The 20,066-nt window shown below is 51.0% G+C and overlaps 1 protein-coding gene across 4 annotated transcripts in view; it reads left to right on the top strand.

The window, feature by feature from the left end:
* Dop1R2 (dopamine receptor 2) overlaps positions 1-20,066 on the top strand; it is a 48,670-nt gene that overhangs the window by 15,938 nt on the left and 12,666 nt on the right. The window lies entirely within an intron of this gene.

Genomic DNA, 20,066 nt, shown 5'->3' with positions numbered 1-20,066 from the left:
ATTTTACTTGTTTTTCATGTTTTCTTTGGTCTTTCATGTGGCAGCCTGTTTTTAAGCTTTTTGGTAAGTTTCTTGGGGCGGTGTTTTGGGCTACTTGCAGAGGCAAAACTTTTTGGGCACACAGGACTCCACTTTGCTCACATTTGACTTAGTGCACATCCACGGAGTCATCACGTTCATCGTAAGTGAAAAAAATGTTCACAGTTTTTTTTTTCGTCGTGCGTGAGAAATGCGCCAGGAAATTGTACTAAACAGCTGAAAAGCTGGCAAAGTAAAGACGAAAGGCGAAGAAAGCAAGCATAACGACACCAGAACTTGATAGTAGGCGTCTAGGGTGAAGGGAGAGATAAGCCAACGACAGAAGCCAGGCAGGCAGGAAAATTTATGGCATGCAGGCGACGCGAATCCGCCGGAAATGAGGAGCAAAATTCTGGCTGACTGGCTGGCTGGAAGGCAAGTGAGGCCAAGGTATGTGGCTACGTTTGGCTTGCCAGCAACGCCTTACCACCATGGTCTTAGACTGGCAGGTGATAATCACAGGCAGACATGAAATGAATAGCTTGCAAAAGCAGTCAGGACGATGTGATAAAGGCAGAATCTGGCTAAACAAAAACGTACTGTGGCCAAGCCACACGTCGTTTAAAATGCAAGACAGATTTGAACTGCCCCGAGTGGATTGACTGAGAAAACTAAAGTCACAACCGGCTGCATGGACCCTATTCAATGAATACAGAGCAAATCGCACCCTAAATCCAATCGTCAGTCAACCGAATATACACTTAATTTCAATCATATTGTTAACAGTTCTTCCGTTAGGCCCAACGAGTTTGTCAGGAAGTGTTAAAGATGTTCTAGCTTTGCTACTCTCAAGGAAGGGAATTTAATTAAAAAAAGGAAAGGGAAAGGGCGCAAGGACAAATATAAATATTTCAATTAATCAGCCAGTTTTAATATATAATGTACTTGCACATATCGAGACACTTTTTATAGGTCACTTGTCTTATATTAAAACACTAGCATTTATTCCCTGGCCTTGCCCGTATGACTTATATATATTTACATATTTCACCCAATATCCGAAAAACTTTCTTACAACTGTTTTCTGCCGATTTACCACAGTTGCGAGCTTAATTTCTAAAATATCTCCCCGCGGAGCTGTTACCCATCATACCGCGCGGAGTTATGTCGTTTTGGAACGTCATATCTCCCCGCGGAGCTATTACCCATCATACCGCGCGGAGCTATGTCGTTTTGGAACGTCATATCTCCCCGCGGAGCTATTATCCTTCATACCGCCTGGAGTTATGTCGTTTTGGAATGTCATATCTCCCCGCGGAGCTATTTCCATCCGAGCGGAGGGAGTTATGTCGTTTTGGAACGTCATATCTCCCTGCGGAGCTATTATCCATCATACCGCGCGGAGCTATGTCGTTTTGGAGCGTCATATCTCCCCGCGGAGCTATTTCCATCCGAGCGGAGGGAGTTATGTCGTTTTGGAACGTCATATCTCCCCGCGGAGCTATTACCCATCATACCGCGCGGAGTTATGTCGTTTTGGAACGTCATATCTCCCCGCGGAGCTATTATCCTTCATACCGCGCGGAGCTATGTCGTTTTGGAACGTCATATCTCCCCGCGGAGCTATTATCCATCATACCGCGCGGAGCTATGTCGTTTTGGAACATCACATCTCCCCGCGGAGCTATTACCCATCATACCGCCTGGAGTTATGTCGTTTTGGAACGTCATATCTCCCCGCGGAGCTATTACCCATCATACCGCGCGGAGCTATGTCGTTTTGGAACGTCATATCTGCCCGTGGAGCTATTACCCATCATACCGCGCGGAATTATGTCGTTTTGGAACGTCATATCTCCCCGCGGAGCTATTTCCATCCGAGCGGAGGGAGTTATGTCGTTTTGGAACGTCATATCTCCCCGCGGAGCTATTACCCATCATACCGCGCGGAGTTATGTCGTTTTGGAACGTCATATCTCCCCGCGGAGCTATTATCCATCATAACGCGCGGAGCTATGTCGTTTTGGAACGTCATATCTCCCCGCGGAGCTATTATCCTTCATACCGCCTGGAGTTATGTCGTTTTGGAATGTCATATCTCCCCGCGGAGCTATTTCCATCCGAGCGGAGGGAGTTATGTCGTTTTGGAACGTCATATCTCCCTGCGGAGCTATTATCCATCATACCGCGCGGAGCTATGTCGTTTTGGAGCGTCATATCTCCCCGCGGAGCTATTTCCATCCGAGCGGAGGGAGTTATGTCGTTTTGGAACGTCATATCTCCCCGCGGAGCTATTATCCTTCATACCGCGCGGAGCTATGTCGTTTTGGAACGTCATATCTCCCCGCGGAGCTATTATCCATCATACCGCGCGGAGCTATGTCGTTTTGGAACATCACATCTCCCCGCGGAGCTATTACCCATCATACCGCCTGGAGTTATGTCGTTTTGGAACGTCATATCTCCCCGCGGAGCTATTACCCATCATACCGCGCGGAGCTATGTCGTTTTGGAACGTCATATCTGCCCGTGGAGCTATTACCCATCATACCGCGCGGAGCTATGTCGTTTTGGAACGTCATATCTCCCCGCGAAGCTATTACCCATCATACCGCGCGGAGTTATGTCGTTTTGGAACGTCATATCTCCCCGCGGAGCTATTACCCATCATACCCCGCGGATTTATGTCGTTTTGGAACGTCATATCTCCCCTCGGAGCTATTTCCATCCGAGCGGAGGAAGTTTGTCGTTTTGGAACGCCGTATCTCCACGCGGAGCTATTATCCATCATACCGCCTGGAGTTATGTCGTTTTGGAACGTCATATCTCTCCGCGGAGCTATTTCCATCCGAGCGGAGGGAGTTATGTCGTTTTGGAACGTCATATCTCCCCGCGGAGCTATTATCCATCATACCGCGCGGAGCTATGTCGTTTTGGAGCGTCATATATCCCCGCGGAGCTATTTCCATCCGAGCGGAGGGAGTTATGTCGTTTTGGAACGTCATATCTCCCCGCGGAGCTATTATCCTTCATACCGCGCGGAGCTATGTCGTTTTGGAACGTCATATCTCCCCGCGGAGCTATTATCCATCATACCGCGCGGAGCTATGTTGTTTTGGAACATCACATCTCCCCGCGGAGCTATTACCCATCATACCGCCTGGAGCTATGTCGTTTTGCAACGTCATATCTCCCCGCGGAGCTATTATCCATCATACCGCGCGGAGCTATGTCGTTCTGGAACGTCATATCTCCCCGTCAAGCTATACCCATCATACCGCGCGGATTTATGTCGTTTTGGAACGTCATATCTCACCGCGGAGCTATTTCCATCCGAGCGGAGGAAGTTTGTCGTTTTGGAATGTAATATCTCCCCGCGGAGCTATTATCCATCATACCGCGCGAAGTTCTGTCGTTTTGGAACGTCATATCTCCCCGCGGAGCTATTTCCATCCGAGCGGAGGGAGTTATGTCGTTTTGGAACGTCATATCTCACCGCGGAGCTATTTCCATCCGAGCGGAGGGAGTTATGTCGTTTTGGAACGTCATATCTCCCCGCGGAGCTATTATCCATCATACCGCGCGGAGCTATGTCGTTTTGGAACGTCATATCTCCCCGCGGAGCTATTATCCATCATACCGCGCGGAGCTATGTCGTTTTGGAACGCCATATCTCCCCGCGAAGCTATTACCCATCATACCGCGCGGAGTTATGTCGTTTTGGAACGTCATATCTCCCCGCGGAGCTCTTTCCATCCGAGCGGAGGAAGTTTGTCGTTTTGGAACGTCATATCTCCCCGCGGAGCTATTATCCATCATACCGCGCGGAGTAATGTCGTTTTGGAACGTCATATCTCCCCGCGGAGCTATTTCCATCCGAGCGGAGGGAGTTATGTCGTTTTGGAACATCATATCTCCCCGCGGAGCTATTATCCATCATACCGCGCGGAGCTATGTCGTTTTGGAACGTCATATCTCCCCGCGGAGCTATTACCCATCATACCGCCTGGAGTTATGTCGTTTTGGAACGTCATATCTCCCCGCGGAGCTATTTCCATCCGAGCGGAGGGAGTTATGTCGTTTTGGAACGTCATATCTCCCCGCGGAGCTATTTCCATCCGAGCGGAGGGAGTTATGTCGTTTTGGAACATCATATCTCCCCGCGGAGTTATTATCCATCATACCGCGCGGAGCTATGTCGTTTTGGAACGTCATATCTCCCCGCGGAGCTATTACCCATCATACCGCCTGGAATTATGTCGTTTTGGAACGTCATATCTCCCCGCGGAGCTATTTCCATCCGAGCGAAGGGAGTTATGTCGTTTTGGAACGTCATATCTCCCCGCGAAGCTATTACCCATCATACCGCGCGGAGTTATGTCGTTTTGGAACGTCATATCTCCCCGCAGAGCTATTTCCATCCGAGCGGAGGGAGTTATGTCGTTTTGGAACGTCATATCTCCCCGCGGAGCTATTACCCATCATACCGCGCGGAGTTATGTCGTTTTCGAACGTCATTTCTCCCCGCGAAGCTATTATCCATCATACCGCGCGGAGCTATGTCGTTTTGGAGCGTCATATCTCCCCGCAGAGCTATTTCCATCCAAGCGGAGGGAGTTATGTCGTTTTGGAACGTCATATCTCCCCGCGGAGCTATTATCCATCATACCGCGCGGAGCTATGTCGTTTTGGAACGTCATATCTCCCCGCGAAGCTATTACCCATCATACCGCGCGGAGTTATGTCGTTTCGGAACGTCATATCTCCCCGCGGAGCTATTTCCATCCGAGCGGAGGGAGTTATGTCGTTTTGGAACATCATATCTCCCCGCGGAGCTATTATCCATCATACCGCGCGGAGCTATGTCGTTTTGGAACGTCATATCTCCCCGCGGAGCTATTACCCATCATACCGCCTGGAGTTATGTCGTTTTGGAACGTCATATCTCTCCGCGGAGCTATTTCCATCCGAGCGGAGGGAGTTATGTCGTTTTGGAACGTCATATCTCCCCGCGGAGCTATTATCCATCATACCGCGCGGAGCTATGTCGTTTTGGAACGTCATATCTTCCCGCGAAGCTATTACCCATCATACCGCGCGGAGCTATGTCGTTTTGGAGCGTCATATCTCCCCGCTGAGCTATTTCCATCCGAGCGGAGGGAGTTATGTCGTTTTGGAACATCATATCTCCCCGCGGAGCTATTATCCATCATACCGCGCGGAGCTATGTCGTTTTGGAACGTCATATCTCCCCGCGAAGCTATTACCCATCAAACCGCGCGGAGTTATGTCGTTTTGGAACGTCATATCTCCCCGCGGAGCTATTACCCATCATACCGCCTGGAGTTATGTCGTTTTGGAACGTCATATCTCCCCGCGGAGCTATTTCCATCCGAGCGGAGGGAGTTATGTCGTTTTGGAACGTCATATCTCCCCGCGGAGCTATTATCCATCATACCGCGCGGAGCTATGTCGTTTTGGAGCGTCATATCTCCCCGCAGAGCTATTTCTATCCGAGCGGAGGGAGTTATGTCGTTTTGGAACGTCATATCTCCCCGCGGAGCTATTACCCATCATACCGCCTGGAGTTATGTCGTTTTGGAACGTCATATCTCCCCGCGGAGCTATTTCCATCCGAGCGGAGGGAGTTATGTCGTTTTGGAACGTCATATCTCCCCGCGGAGCTATTATCCATCATACCGCGCGGAGCTATGTCGTTTTGGAGCGTCATATCTCCCCGCAGAGCTATTTCTATCCGAGCGGAGGGAGTTATGTCGTTTTGGAACGTCATATCTCCCCGCGGAGCTATTACCCATCATACCGCCTGGAGTTATGTCGTTTTGGAACGTCATATCTCCCCGCGGAGCTATTTCCATCCGAGCGGAGGGAGTTATGTCGTTTTGGAACGTCATATCTCCCCGCGAAGCTATTACCCATCAAACCGCGCGGAGTTATGTCGTTTTGGAACGTCATATCTCCCCGCGGAGCTATTACCCATCATACCGCCTGGAGTTATGTCGTTTTGGAACGTCATATCTCCCCGCGGAGCTATTTCCATCCGAGCGGAGGGAGTTATGTCGTTTTGGAACGTCATATCTCCCCGCGGAGCTATTATCCATCATACCGCGCGGAGCTATGTCGTTTTGGAGCGTCATATCTCCCCGCAGAGCTATTTCTATCCGAGCGGAGGGAGTTATGTCGTTTTGGAACGTCATATCTCCCCGCGGAGCTATTACCCATCATACCGCCTGGAGTTATGTCGTTTTGGAACGTCATATCTCCCCGCGGAGCTATTTCCATCCGAGCGGAGGGAGTTATGTCGTTTTGGAACATTATATCTCCCCGCGGAGCTATTATCCATCATACCGCGCGGAGCTATGTCGTTTTGGAACGTCATATCTCCCCGCGGAGCTATTACCCATCATACCGCCTGGTGTTATGTCGTTTTGGAACGTCATATCTCCCCGCGGAGCTATTTCCATCCGAGCGGAGGGAGTTATGTCGTTTTGGAACGTCATATCTCCCCGCGGAGCTATTATCCATCATACCGCGCGGAGCTATGTCGTTTTGGAGCGTCATATCTCCCCGCAGAGCTATTTCTATCCGAGCGGAGGGAGTTATGTCGTTTTGGAACGTCATATCTCCCCGCGGAGCTATTATCCATCATACCGCGCGGAGCTATGTCGTTTTGGAACGTCATATCTACCCGCGAAGCTATTACCCATCATACCGCCTGGAGTTATGTCGTTTTGGAACGTCATATCTCCCCGCGGAGCTATTTCCATCCGAGCGGAGGGAGTTATGTCGTTTTGGAACGTCATATCTCCCCGCGGAGCTATTATCCATCATACCGCGCGGAGTTATGTCGTTTTGGAACGTCATATCTCCCCGCGGAGCTATTTCCATCCGAGCGGAGGAAGTTTGTCATTTTGGAACGTCATATCTCCCCGCGGAGCTACTATCCATCATACCGCGCGGAGCTATGTCGTTTTGGAACGTCATATCTCCCCGCGAAACTATTACCCATCATACCGCGCGGAGCTATGTCGTTTTGGAACGTCATATCTCCCCGCGGAGCTATTACCCATCATACCGCGCCGAGTTATGTCGTTTTGGAACGTCATATCTCCCCGCGGAGCTATTTCCATCCGCGCGGAGGGAGTTTTGTCGTTTTGGAACGTCATATCTCCCCGCGGAGCTATTATCCATCATACCGCGCGGAGCTATGTCGTTTTGGAACGTCATATCTCCCCGCGAAGCTATTACCCATCATACCGCGCGGAGTTATGTCGTTTTGGAGCGTCATATCTCCCCGCGGAGCTATTTCCATCCGAGCGGAGGGAATTATGTCGTTTATGAACGTCTTACCTCCCCGCGGAGCTATTACCCATCATACCGCGCGGAGTTATGTCGTTTTGGAACGTCATATCTCCCCGCGGAGCTATTTCCATCGGAGCGGAGGGAGTTATGTCGTTTTGGAACGTCATATCTCTCCGCGGAGCTATTATCCATCATACTGCGCGGAGTTATGTCGTTTTGGAGCGTCATATCTCCCCGCGGAGCTATTACCCATCATACCGCGCGGAGTTATATCGTTTTGGAACGTCATATCTCCCCGCGGAGCTATTTCCATCCGAGCGGAGGGAGTTATGTCGTTTTGGAACAATATATCTCCCCGCGGAGCTATTATCCATCATACCGCGCGGAGCTATGTCGTTTTGGAATGTCATATCTCCCCGCGGAGCTATTGCCCATCACACCGCCTGGAGTTATGTCGTTTTGGAACGTCATATCTCCCCGCGGAGCTATTTCCATCCGAGCGGAGGGAGTTATGTCGTTTTGGAACGTCATATCTCTCCGCGGAGCTATTATCCATCATACTGCGCGGAGTTATGTCGTTTTGGAGCGTCATATCTCCCCGCGGAGCTATTTCCATCCGAGCGGAGGGAGTTATGTCGTTTTGGAACAATATAACTCCCCGCGGAGCTATTACCCATCATACCGCCTGGAGTTATGTCGTTTTGGAACGTCATATCTCCCCGCGGAGCTATTATCCAACATACCGCGCGGAGCTATGTCGTTTTGGGACGTCATATCTCCCCGCGAAGCTATTACCCATCATACCGCGCGAAGTTATGTCGTTTTGGAACGTCATATCTCCCCGCGGAGCTATTATCCATCATACCGCGCGGAGTTATGTCGTTTTGGAACGTCATATCTCCCCGCGGAGCTATTACCCATCATACCGCCTGGAGTTATGTCGTTTTGGAACGTCATATCTCCCCGCGGAGCTATTTCCATCCGAGCGGAGGGAGTTATGTCGTTTTGGAACGTCATATCTCTCCGCGGAGCTATTATCCATCATACTGCGCGGAGTTATGTAGTTTTGGAGCGTCATATCTCCCCGCGGAGCTATTTCTATCCGAGCGGAGGGAGTTATGTCGTTTTGGAACGTTATATCTCCCCGCGGAGCTATTACCCATCATACCGCGCGGAGTTATGTCGTTTTGGATCGTCATATCTCCCCGCGGAGCTATTATCCAACAAACCGCGCGGAGCTATGTCTTTTTGGAACGTCATATCTCCCCGCGAAGCTATTACCCATCATACCGCGCGAAGTTATGTCGTTTTGGAACGTCATATCTCCCCGCGGAGCTATTTCCATCCGAGCGGAGGGAGTTATGTCGTTTTGGAACGTCATATCTCCCCGCGGAGCTATTTCCATCCGAGCGGAGGGAGTTATGTCGTTTTGGAACGTCATATCTCCCCGCGGAGCTATTATCCATCATACCGCGCGGAGCTATGTCGTTTTGGAACGTCATATCTCCCCGCGGAGCTATTACCCATCATACCGCCTGGAGTTATGTCGTTTTGGAACGTCATATCTCCTCGCGGAGCTATTTCCATCCGAGCGGAGGGAGTTATGTCGTTTTGGAACGTCATATCTCCCCGCGGAGCTATTATCCATCATACCGCGCGGAGTTATGTCGTTTTGGAACGTCATATCTCCCCGCGGAGCTATTACCCATCATACCGCCTGGAGTTATGTCGTTTTGGAACGTCATATCTCCTCGCGGAGCTATTTCCATCCGAGCGGAGGGAGTTATGTCGTTTTGGAACGTCATATCTCCCCGCGGAGCTATTATCCATCATACCGCGCGGAGTTATGTCGTTTTGGAACGTCATATCTCCCCGCGGAGCTATTATCCATCATACCGCGCGGAGCTATGTCGTTTTGGAGCGTCATATCTCCCCGCGGAGCTATTTCCATCTGCTCCGCGGGGAGATATGACGTTCCAAAACGACATAGCTCCGCGCTGTATTGTCCATTATTATCCATTATACCGCGCGGAGCTATGTCGTTTTGGAACGTCATATCTCCCCGCGGAGCTATTATCCATCATACCGCGCGGAGCTATGTCGTTTTGGAACGTCATATCTCCCCGCGGAGCTATTATCCATCATACCACGCGGAGCTATGTCGTTTTGGAACGTCATATCTGCCCGTGGAGCTATTACCCATCATACCGCGCGGAGCTATGTCGTTTTGGAGCGTCATATCTCCCCGCGGAGCTATTTCCATCTGCTCCGCGGGGAGATATGACGTTCCAAAACGACATAGCTCCGCGCGGTATTATCCATTATTATCCATTATACCGCGCGGAGCTATGTCGTTTTGGAACGTCATATCTCCCCGCGGAGCTATTACCCATCATACCGCGCGGAGTTATGTCGTTTTGGAACGTCATATCTCTCCGCGGAGCTATTATCCATCATACTGCGCGGAGTTATGTCGTTTTGGAGCGTCATATCTCCCCGCGGAGCTATTTCCATCCGAGCGGAGGGAGTTATGTCGTTTTGGAACGTCATATCTCCCCGCGGAGCTATGATGGATAAGAAATAGCTCCGCGCGGTATGATGGAAATAGCTCCGCGGGGAGATATGACGCTCCAAAACGACATAACTCCGCGCAGTATGATGGATAATAGCTCCGCGGAGGGATATGACGTTCCAGAACGACATAGCTCCGCGCGGTATGATGGATAATAGCTCCGCGGGGAGATATGACGTTCCAAAACGACATAACTCCCTCCGCTCGGATGGAAATAGCTCCGCGGGGAGATATGACGTTCCAAAACGACATAACTTCGCGCGGTATGATGGGTAATAGCTTCGCGGGGAGATATGACGTTCCAAAACGACATAACTCTGCGTGGTATGATGGAAATAGTTCCGCGGGGAGATATGACGTTCCAAAACGACATAACTCAGCGCGGTATGATGGGTAATAGCTTCGCGGGGAGATATGACGTTCCAAAACGACATAACTCCCTCCGCTCGGATGGAAATAGCTCCGCGGGGAGATATGACGTTCCAAAACGACATAACTCCCTCCGCTCGGATGGAAATAGCTCCGCGGGGAGATATGACGTTCCAAAACGACATTACTCCGCGCGGTATGATGGATAATAGCTCCGCGGGGAGATATGACGTTCCAAAACGACATAGCTCCGCGCGGTATGATGGATAATAGCTCCGCGGGGAGATATGACGTTCCAAAACGACATAACTTCGCGCGGTATGATGGGTAATAGCTTCGCGGGGAGATATGACGTTCCAAAACGACATAGCTCCGCGCGGTATGTTAGATAATAGCTCCGCGGGGAGATATGACGTTCCAAAACGACATAACTCCGCGCGGTATGATGGGTAATAGCTCCGCGGGGAGCTATAACGTTCCAAAACGACATAACTCCACGCAGTATGATGGATAATAGATCCGCGGAGAGATATGACGTTCCAAAACGACATAACTCCCTCCGCTCGGATGGAAATAGCTCCGCGGGGAGATATGACGTTCCAAAACGACATAACTCCGCGCGGTATGATGGGTAATAGCTTCGCGGGGAGATATGACGTTCCAAAACGACATAGCTCCGCGCGGTATGATGGATAATAGCTCCGCGGGGAGATATGGCGTTCCAAAACGACATAGCTCCGCGCGGTATGATGGATAATAGCTCCGCGGGGAGATATGACGTTCCAAAACGACATAGCTCCGCGCGGTATAATGGATAATAATGGATAATACCGCGCGGAGCTATGTCGTTTTGGAACGTCATATCTCCCCGCGGAGCTATTTCCATCCGAGCGGAGGGAGTTATGTCGTTTTGGAACGTCATATCTCCCCGCGGAGCTATTATCCATCATAGCGCGCGGAGTTATGTCGTTTTGGAACGTCATATCTGCCCGCGGAGCTATTACCCATCATACCGCCTGGAGTTATGTCGTTTTGGAACTTCACATCTCCCCGCGGAGCTATTATCCATCATACCGCGCGGAGCTATGTCGTTTTGGACCGTCATATCTCCCCGCGGAGCTATTACCCATCATACCGCCTGGAGTTATGTCGTTTTGGAACGTCATATCTCCCCGCGGAGCTATTTCCATCCGAGCGGAGGGAGTTATGTCGTTTTGGAACGTCATATCTCCCCGCGGAGCTATTATCCATCATACCGCGCGGAGCTATGTCGTTTTGGAGCGTCATATCTCCCCGCGGAACTATTTCCATCCGAGCGGAGGAAGTTTGTTGTTTTGGAACGTCATATCTCCCCGCGGAGCTATTATCCATCATACCGCGCGGACCTATGTCGTTTTGGAATGTCATATCTCCCCGCGGAGCTATTATCCATCATACCGCCTGGAGTTATGTCGTTTTGGAACGTCATATCTCCCCGCGGAGCTATTTCCATCCGAGCGGAGGGAGTTATGTCGTTTTGGAGCGTCATATCTCCCCGCGGAGCTATTTCCATCCGAGCGGAGGGAGTTATGGTGTTTTGGAACGTTATATCTCCCCGCGGAGCTATTACCCATCATACCGCGCGGAGTTATGTCGTTTTGGAACGTCATATCTCCCCGCGGAGCTATTATCCAACATACCGCGCGGAGCTATGTCGTTTTGGAACGTCATATCTCCCCGCGCAGCTATTACCCATCATACCGCGCGAAGTTATGTCGTTTTGGAACGTCATATCTCCCCGCGGAGCTATTATCCATCATACCGCGCGGAGTTATGTCGTTTTGGAACGTCATATCTCCCCGCGGAGCTATTTCCATCCGAGCGGAGGGAGTTATGTCGTTTTGGAACGTCATATCTCTCCGCGGAGCTATTACCTATCATACCGCGCGAAGTTATGTCGTTTTGGAACGTCATATGTCCCCGCGGAATTATTATCTATCATACCGCGCGGAGTTATGTCGTTTTGCAACGTCATATCTCCCCGCGGAGCTATTTCCATCCGAGCGGAGGGAGCTATGTCGTTTTGGAACGTCATATCTCCCCGCGGAGCTATTTCCATCCGAGCGGAGGGAGTTATGTCGTTTTGGAACGTCATTTCTCCCCGCGGAGCTATTATCCATCATACCGCGCGGAGCTATGTCGTTTTGGAACGTCATATCTCCCCGCGGAGCTATTACCCATCATACCGCCTGGAGTTATGTCGTTTTGGAACGTCATATCTCCCCGCGGAGCTATTTCCATCCGAGCGGAGGGAGTTATGTCGTTTTGGAACGTCATATCTCCCCGCGGAGCTATTATCCATCATACCGCGCGGAGCTATGTCGTTTTGGAGCGTCATATCTCCCCGCGGAACTATTTCCATCCGAGCGGAGGAAGTTTGTCGTTTTGGAACGTCATATCTCCCCGCGGAGCTATTTCCATCCAAGCGGAGGGAGTTATGTCGTTTTGGAACGTCATATCTCCCCGAGGAGCTATTATCCATCATACCAAGCGGAGCTATGTCGTTTTGGAGCGTCATATCTCCCCGCGGAGCTATTTCCATCCGAGCGGAGGGAGTTATGTCGTTTTGGAACGTCATATCTCCCCGCGGAGCTATTATCCATCATACCGCGCGGAGCTATGTCGTTTTGCAACATGATATCTCCCCGCGGAGCTTTTACCCATCATACCGCCTGGAGTTATGTCGCTTTGGAAAGTCATATCTCCCCGCGGAGTCATTACCCATCATACCGCGCGGAGTTATGTCGTTTTGGAACGTCATATCTCCCCGCGGAACTATTTCCATCCGAGCGGAGGAAGTTTGTCGTTTTGGAACGTCATATCTCCCCGCGGAGCTATTTCCATTCGAGCGGAGGGAGTTATGTCGTTTTGGAACGTCATATCTCCCCGCGGAGCTATTATCCATCATACCACGCGGAGCTATGTCGTTTTGGAACGTCATATCTCCCCGCGGAGCTATTACCCATCATACCGCCTGGAGTTATGTCGTTTTGGAACGTCATATCTCCCCGCGGAGCTATTTCCATCCGAGCGGAGGGAGTTATGTCGTTTTGGAACGTCATATCTCCCCGCGGAGCTATTATCCATCATACCGCGCGGAGCTATGTCGTTTTGGAGCGTCATATCTCCCCGCGGAGCTATTTCCATCCGATCGGAGGGAGTTATGTCGTTTTGGAACGTCATATCTCCCCGCGGAGTTATTACCCATCATACCGCGCGGAGTTATGTCGTTTTGGAACGTCATATCTCCCCGCGGAACTATTTCCATCCGAGCGGAGGAAGTTTGTCGTTTTGGAACGTCATATCTCCCCGCGGAGCTATTATCCATCATACCGCGCGGAGCTATGTCGTTTTGGAACGTCATATCTCCCCGCGGAGCTATTATCCATCATACCGCGCGGAGCTATGTCGTTTTGGAGCGTCATATCTCCCCGCGGAACTATTTCCATCCGAGCGGAGGAAGTTTGTCGTTTTGGAACGTCATATCTCCCCGCGGAGCTATTTCCATCCGAGCGGAGGGAGTTATGTCGTTTTGGAACGTCATATCTCCCCGAGGAGCTATTATCCGTCATACCGCGCGGAGCTATGTCGTTTTGGAACGTCATATCTCCCCGCGGAGCTATTTCCATCCGAGCGGAGGGAGTTATGTCGTTTTGGAACGTCATATCTCCCCGCGGAGTTATTACCCATCATACCGCGCGGAGTTATGTCGTTTAGGAACGTCATATCTCCCCGCGGAGCTAGTATCCATCATACCGCGCGGAGCTATGTCGTTTTGGAACGTCATATCTCCCCGCGAAGCTATTACCCATCATACCGCGCGGAGTTATGTCGTTTTGGAAAGTCATATCTCCCCGCGGAACTATTTCCATCCGAGCGGAGGAAGTTTGTCGTTTTGGAACGTCATATCTCCCCGCGGAGCTATTATCCTTCATACCGCGCGGAGTTATGTCGTTTTGGAACGTCATATCTCCCCGCGGAGCTATGTCGTTTTGGAGCGTCATATCTCCCCGCGGAGCTATTTCCATCATACCGCGCGGAGCTATGTCGTTTTGGAACGTCATATCTCCCCGCGGAGCTAGTATCCATCATACCGCGCGGAGCTATGTCGTTTTGGAACGTCATATCTCCCCGCGAAGCTATTACCCATCATACCGCGCGGAGTTATGTCGTTTTGGAAAGTCATATCTCCCCGCGGAGCTATTACCCATCATACCGCGCGGAGTTATGTCGTTTTGGATAGTCATATCTCCCCGCGGAACTATTTCCATCCGAGCGGAGGAAGTTTGTCGTTTTGGAACGTCATATCTCCCCGCGGAGCTATTATCCTTCATACCGCGCGGAGTTATGTCGTTTTGGAACGTCATATCTTCCCGCGGAGCTATGTCGTTTTGGAGCGTCATATCTCCCCGCGGAGCTATTTCCATCCGAGCGGAGGGAGTTATGTCGTTTTGGAACGTCATATCTCCCCGCGGAGCTATTATCCTTCATACCGCCTGGAGTTATGTCGTTTTGGAACGTCATATCTCCCCGCGGAGCTATTACCCATCATACCGCCTGGAGTTATGTCGTTTTGGAACGTCATATCTCCCCGCGGAGCTATTTCCATCCGAGCGGAGGGAGTTATGTCGTTTTGGAACGTCATATCTCCCCGCGGAGCTATTATCCATCATACCGCGCGGAGCTATGTCGTTTTGGAACGTCATATCTCCCCGCGGAGCTAGTATCCATCATACCGCGCGGAGCTATGTCGTTTTGGAACGTCATATCTGCCCGCGAAGCTATTACCCATCATACCGCGCGGAGTTATGTCGTTTTGGAAAGTCATATCTCCCCGCGGAGCTATTACCCATCATACCGCCTGGAGTTATGTCGTTTTGAAACGTCATATTTCCCCGCGGACCTATTTCCATCCGAACGGAGGGAGTTATGACGTTTTGGAACGTCATATCTCCCCGCGGAGCTAATATCCATCATACCGCGCGGAGCTATGTCGTTTTGGAGCGTCATATCTCCCCGCGAAGCTATTTCCATCCGAGCGGAGGGAGTCATGTCGTTTTGGAACGTCATATCTCCCCGCGGAGCTATTACCCATCATACCGCGCGGAGTTATGTCGGTTTGGAACGTCATATCTCCCCGCGGAGCTATTATCCATCATACCGCGCGGAGCTATGTCGTTTTGGAACGTCATATCTCCCCGCGAAGCTATTACCCATCATACCGCGCGGAGTTATGTCGGTTTGGAACGTCATATCTCCCCGCGGAGCTATTATCCATCATACCGCGCGGAGTTATGTCGTTTTGGATAGTCATATCTCCCCGCGGAACTATTTCCATCCGAGCGGAGGAAGTTTGTCGTTTTGGAACGTCATATCTCCCCGCGGAGCTATTATCCTTCATACCGCGCGGAGCTATGTCGTTTTGGAACGTCATATCTCCCCGCGGAGCTATGTCGTTTTGGAGCGTCATATCTCCCCGCGGAGCTATTTCCATCCGAGCGGAGGGAGTTATGTCGTTTTGGAACGTCATATCTCCCCGCGGAGCTATTATCCTTCAGACCGCCTGGAGTTATGTCGTTTTGGAACGTCATATCTCCCCGCGGAGCTATTACCCATCATACCGCCTGGAGTTATGTCGTTTTGGAACGTCATATCTCCCTGCGGAGCTATTTCCATCCGAGCGGAGGGAGTTATGTCGTTTTGGAACGTCATATCTCCCCGCGGAGCTATTATCCATCATACCGCGCGGACCTATGTCGTTTTGGAACGTCATATCTCCCCGCGGAGCTATTATCCATCATACCGCGCGGAGCTATGTCGTTTTGGAACGTCATATTTCCCCGCGAAACTATTACCCATCATACCGAGCGGAGCTATGTCGTTTTGGAGCGTCATATCTCCCCGCGGAGCTATTTCCATCCGAGCGGAGGGAGTTATGTCGTTTTGGAACGTCATATCTCCCCGCGGAGCTATTACCCATCATACCGCGCGGAGTTATGTCGTTTTGGAACGTCATATCTCCCCGCGGAGCTATTATCCATCATACCGCGCGGAGCTATGTCGTTTTGGAACGTCATATCTCCCCGCGAAGCTATTACCCATCATACCGCGCAGAGTTATGTCGTTTTGGAACGTCATATCTCCCCGCGGAGCTATTTCCATCCGAGCGGAGGGAGTTATGTCGTTTTGGAACGTCATATCTCCCCGCGGAGCTATTATCCATCATACCGCGCGGAGCTATGTCGTTTTGGAACGTCATATCTCCCCGCGGAGCTATTACTCATCATACCGCCTGGAGTTATGTCGTTTTGGAACGTCATATCTCCCCGCGGAGCTATTTCCATCCGAGCGGAGGGAGTTATGTCGTTTTGGAACGTCATATCTCCCCGCGGAGCTATTACCCATCATACCGCCTGGAGTTATGTCGTTTTGGAACGTCATATCTCCCCGCGGAGCTATTTCCATCCGAGCGGAGGGAGTTATGTCGTTTTGGAACGTCATATCTCCCCGCGGAGCTATTATCCATCATACCGCGCGGAGCTATGTCGTTTTGGAACGTCATATCTCCCCGCGAAGCTATTGCCCATCATACCGCGCGGAGTTATGTCGTTTTGGAACGTCATATCTCCCCGCGGAGCTATTTCTATCCGAGCGGAGGGAGTTATGTCGTTTTGGAACGTCATATCTCCCCGCGGAGCTATTTCCATCCGAGCGGAGGGAGTTATGTCGTTTTGGAACGCCATATCTCCCCGCGGAGCTATTATCCATCATACCGCGCGGAGTTATGTCGTTTTGGAACGTCATATCTCCCCGCGGAGCTATTTCCATCCGAGCGGAGGGAGTTATGTCGTTTTGGAACGTCATATCTCCCCGCGGAGCTATTACCCATCATACCGCCTGGAGTTATGTCGTTTTGGAACGTCATATCTCCCCGCGGAGCTATTTCCATCCGAGCGGAGGGAGTTATGTCGTTTTGGAACGCCATATCTCCCCGCGGAGCTATTACCCATCATACCGCGCGGAGTTATGTCGTTTTGGAACGTCATGTCTCCCCGCGGAGCTATTATCCATCATACCGCGCGGAGCTATGTCGTTTTGGAACGTCATATCTCCCCGCGAAGCTATTACCCATCATACCGCCTGGAGTTATGTCGTTTTGGAACGTCATATCTCCCCGCGGAGCTATTTCCATCCGAGCGGAGGGAGTTATGTCGTTTTGGAACGTCATATCTCCCCGCGGAGCTATTTCCATCCGAGCGGAGGGAGTTATGTCGTTGTGGAACGTCATATCTCCCCGCGGAGCTATTATCCATCATACCGCGCGGAGTTATGTCGTTTTGGAACGTCATATCTCCCCGCGGAGCTATTATCCATCATACCGCGCGGAGTTATGTCGTTTTGGAACGTCATATCTCCCCGCGGAGCTATTATCCATCATACCGCGCGGAGTTATGTCGTTTTGGAACGTCATATCTCCCCGCGGAGCTATTACCCATCATACCGCCTGCAGTTATGTCGTTTTGGAACGTCATATCTCCCCGCGGATCTATTACCCATCATACCGCCTGCAGTTATGTCGTTTTGGAACGTCATATCTCCCCGCGGAGCTATTACCCATCATACCGCCTGCAGTTATGTCGTTTTGGAACGTCATATCTCCCCGCGGAGCTATTATCCATCATACCGCGCGGAGTTATGTCGTTTTGTAACGTCATATCTCCCCGCGAAGCTATTACCCATCATACCGCCTGGAGTTATGTCGTTTTGGAACGTCATATCTCCCCGCGGAGCTATTTCCATCCGAGCGGAGGGAGTTATGTCGTTTTGGAACGTCATATCTCCCCGCGGAGCTAGTACCCATCATACCGCGCGGAGTTATGTCGTTTTGGAACGTCATATCTCCCCGCGGAGCTATTTTCATCCGTGCGGAGGGAGTTATGTCGTTTTGGAACGTCATATCTCCCCGCGGAGCTATTTCCATCCGAGCGGAGGGAGTTATGTCGTTTTGGAACGTCATATCTCCCCGCGGAGCTATTATCCATCATACCGCGCGGAGCTATGTCGTTTTGGAACGTCATATCTCCCCGCGGAGCTATTTCCATCCGAGCGGAGGGAGTTATGTCGTTTTGGAACGTCACATCTCCCCGCGGAGCTATTATCCATCATAGCGCCTGGAGTTATGTCGTTTTGGAACGTCATATCTCCCCGCGGAGCTATTCCATCCGAGCGGAGGGAGTTATGTCGTTTTGGAACGTCATATCTCCCCGCGGAGCTAGTACCCATCATACCGCGCGGAGTTATGTCGTTTTGGAACGTCATGTCTCCCCGCGGAGCTATTATCCATCATACCGCGCGGAGTTATGTCGTTTTGGAACGTCATATCTCCCCGCGAAGCTATTACCCATCATACCGCGCGGAGTTATGTCGTTTCGGAACGTCATATCTCCCCGCGGAGCTATTTCCATCCGAGCGGAGGAAGTTTGTCGTTTTGGAACGTCATATCTCCCCGCGGAGCTATTATCCATCATACCGCGCGGAGCTATGTCGTTTTGGAGCGTCATATCTCCCCGCGGAGCTATTTCCATCCGAGCGGAGGGAGTTATGTCGTTTTGACACGTCATATCTCCCCGCGGAGCTATTACCCATCATACCGCGCGGAGTTATGTCGTTTTGGAACGTCATATCTCCCCGCGGAGCTATTATGCATCATACCGCGCGGAGCTATGTCGTTTTGGAACGTCATATCTCCCCGCGGAGCTATTTCCATCCGAGCGGAGGGAGTTATGTCGTTTTGACACGTCATATCTCCCCGCGAAGCTATTACCCATCATACCGCGCGGAGTTATGTCGTTTTGGAACGTCATATCTCCCCGTGGAGCTATTTCCATCCGAGCGGAGGAAGTTTGTCGTTTTGGAACGTCATATCTCCCCGCGGAGCTTTTATCCATCATACCGCGCGGAGCTATGTCGTTTTGGAAAGTCATATCTCCCCGCGGAGCTATTACTCATCATACCGCCTGGAGTTATGTCGTTTTGGAACGTCATATCTCCCCGCGGAGCTATTTCCATCCGAGCGGAGGGAGTTATGTCGTTTTGGAACGTCATATCTCCCCGCGGAGCTATTACCCATCATACCGCCTGGAGTTATGTCGTTTTGGAACGTCATATCTGCCCGCGGAGCTATTTCCATCCGAGCGGAGGGAGTTATGTCGTTTTGGAACGTCATATCTCCCCGCGGAGCTAGTACCCATCATACCGCGCGGAGCTATGTCGTTTTGGAACGTCATATCTCCCCGCGGAGCTATTATCCATCATACCGCGCGGAGTTATGTCGTTTTGGAACGTCATATCTCCCCGCGGAGATATTTCCATCCGAGCGGAGGGAGTTTGTCGTTTTGGAACGTCATATCTCCCCGCGGAGCTATTTCCATCTTGGAGCTTGGAGCAGATGCATCGCAGAAAATAAGTTTGGTTCGCATTTTTTTCCTTATAGGGTTGGATATACCGGTCCTTGGAAATTTCATTCCGAAACTTAAGCCACCAAATCTTTCACTGTCCACCAAATAGTAACAATTTTCTGAAACTGTCAATCACTCCCCAAGAGACTTTGAACAAAGATCTTTGAAAATGAGTTCGGCGCCGAGCGGATAGAAAACAGAATAGATTCAAACAAACTTTTTTCGATACATAAAGATGGAACTTTCTGAATCCTCGTCTAAGCTTGCTTGAACATCAACGCGACGTTACG

This window comes from Drosophila virilis, chromosome 2 (genome assembly GCF_030788295.1).
Source record: "Drosophila virilis strain 15010-1051.87 chromosome 2, Dvir_AGI_RSII-ME, whole genome shotgun sequence".
NCBI lineage: Eukaryota > Metazoa > Arthropoda > Insecta > Diptera > Drosophilidae > Drosophila > Drosophila virilis.
The sequence above is the reverse complement of the archived record's forward strand: the minus strand, read 5'-3'. Positions and strand labels throughout refer to the sequence as shown.